This window comes from Sycon ciliatum, chromosome 1 (genome assembly GCF_964019385.1).
Source record: "Sycon ciliatum chromosome 1, ocSycCili1.1, whole genome shotgun sequence".
Lineage (NCBI taxonomy): Eukaryota > Metazoa > Porifera > Calcarea > Leucosolenida > Sycettidae > Sycon > Sycon ciliatum.
This window is the reverse complement of record NC_088643.1, coordinates 48,171,693-48,174,192: the sequence shown is the minus strand read 5'-3', so window position 1 is coordinate 48,174,192 and position 2,500 is coordinate 48,171,693. Positions and strand designations below refer to the sequence as shown.

Here is a 2,500-nt window from a genome sequence, read left to right as displayed (position 1 = left end):
ATTGATCGGCCAGATCCGCATACCGCTTGTCCTTCCGCGAGTTACTGATGTTAGCTCCCGAGAGAGAGAGAGAGAGAGAGAGAGAGAGAGAGAGAGAGAGAGAGAGAGAGAGAGAGAGAGAGAGAGAGAGAGAGAGAGAGAAGAGAGAGAAGAGAGAGAGAGGAGAGGGAGAGGGAGAGGGGGAGAGGGAGAGGGAGAGGGAGAGGGAGGGAGAGAGAGAGAGGGAGGGAGGGAGGGAGGGAGAGAAAGAGAGAGAGAGAGAGAGAGAGAGAGAGAGAGAGAGAGAGAGAGGGGAAAGAGGAAGATGACACTTTTTTTTGTTATACTTCAAAAGTATATTTTAAACACGTACAAAAAACAGTCAGCGTGTAAGTTTGCCAAGAGTTCCGATATACAGCAACTTAGCATTAGCCTCTTCCACACAATAATTTACACCTGGCCACGTCTGTTCACACCACCGCTGAACCAATGTTACTCACTTCTACCTGTCGGTTGCACAACTTCTGAGGGTTTCGAGGTGCCGGTTCATCTTCAATGCGATAGCGGTAAACTTGATGTCTCGTTGGAGGGTGGTGACTAAACAGAACACGGACACGGTGCTCCCCTCCTCAGTGTTTCGCAGTGTCTTAATTGATGTGTATGCAGTAATTGCTTGGTTACCTGGTGTTGATGTTGGCTGGCGGGAAATGTGCCCAAGCAGAAGCCATCTCGTTTGCTTTGCCGTAGCAGATATTGGCTCAGTGTGAGAAAGCTGATACAGCTCACTGTTTGAAATGGCACGAGGGTAGAAGATGCCAAGCGTATGCCGAAGTTGCTTGCGGTGAATCTTATCCAGGGAGTCTTTCAATGCCTTAGCGGAGAGGCCTGTGCAGCCAATGTTGTATGTGAGGAAAGGAAGAACGTACATGGCGTGGAGTCCTACCAAGGGTATTCATTTGTAGATGTTGGCGCCGAAACCAAATCGCCCTCATTTGACCGAATGCCACAGCCGAAAGATTAGTCCTGCGTACTACATCCTGTGCTGCATCGAATACAGAGCCCAGAGTCCTTACGCCTCTCCTTGGCTCCTGACCACGTGCAGTTGTCTGGTGTACCACTGCTTTCGGTACTGGCTCAAGGTAGACTTTGACCCATTCCATTTTCGGCACATTGACTTTGAGATACAACTTGTCGAAAATGCCCTCTGTGAGTGTCAGAAGTTGGCGGAGATACGCGTGGGACGTTGAAATGGATAGTGTGTAGCTAAATACCAAACTAGGCCAGCTTTCGATCAACCAAACTCCTCACATAGGTCTTCAAGTCAACTTCGGTAACACAACCTGAGCACCAGGAAGCAACCCCTCAACTTGAACTTAACCATGATGTTCAACTGGGTGTTGACATAAGCTCCGGTACACACAGTCCTTCATGCAACACATGGATCTTTCTTTAGGTGCACCTTAAGAGCATCTGAAATCCCTTTCTTCATAAAAGTTAATCAAAATTCAGATGACAACCAGTTGCCCGAACAAAACTTATAGTTTACTCGGATACCGAGCCAGTAATAAATGTAAAAATAGAGGAAACACATTGGAAAGTGCGATAACAGACAGGCTACTGAGACATTCAGCGACCTGAGATCTAGGTCTAACACATCTCCAGTGCGCAAACCAACAGCCTTCCAACTTAGAAGGTTCACGGTTAGGTAGGACCGAAGAGGTCAGTTTTGTGCCCTGTTTTTTAATTTTTTTTTTACACTTTATGACTGCATATTGTCTTGTTACAGTCGTGGATAGTTGCTGCATAACTCGTTTCATTGTGTTTTCCCTCTATTTTCAAAACTTGTAGTCTTTAGGTATGGTATTCTCATAAACATGAAGCAGATGAGTTAGCTCATCAGCATTCAAATTAACGTCATCATCAGTTAGAAGGAGCAGGACAAGATGGAATACTTTTCAATACTTTTCTTCCTCCATTAACTGAGTATTTCCGACTTCCTTTGAACATCCTAAATCTATCAAGGATATCTACCTAGTATTTCTTTCCAAAAAATATTTTTGGTCTTTGCTATTTGATTTGTCGAAAAATATAATTAACTTTGGAAAGTATGAGTATCGACCAGGCAAAGAACGAAGCAAATTCCTACTGCTTGACCTCTCTAACAGGTAAAGTGCATACCTGCCAAGTACTGAGAGTGCTTTTTCTGGATCGCCATGGCAAAATCCCGCGATTTGCCTTGGTTTTTCGGGATATGTCATATTTTTACCAAAAAAATCCTTTTTCAACTTTTAATGGCACCAACATTTCGATAATAGATGATTGATGGTGATCATCGGATCACACTTACACATGTTCAAGACTCAAAAACGGAGGTTTTTCAGATAAGGACAATTAGTTACTGGCCTGTGACAAGTCATTTGAAGTGCTCCAAGTACAATATCAAGCTTGTTTCTTGTACAGTGAATTTCGGGATAATCGACAGGAATTTCGGGATCGCGGGAGTTCATCCAAAATTGCGGGA

At 44.3% G+C, this 2,500-nt stretch overlaps 1 protein-coding gene across 1 annotated transcript in view; it reads left to right on the top strand.

Moving 5' to 3' along the window:
* The window catches only part of LOC135830170 (uncharacterized), a 30,684-nt gene that overhangs the window by 13,129 nt on the left and 15,055 nt on the right, over positions 1 to 2,500 (top strand). The window lies entirely within an intron of this gene.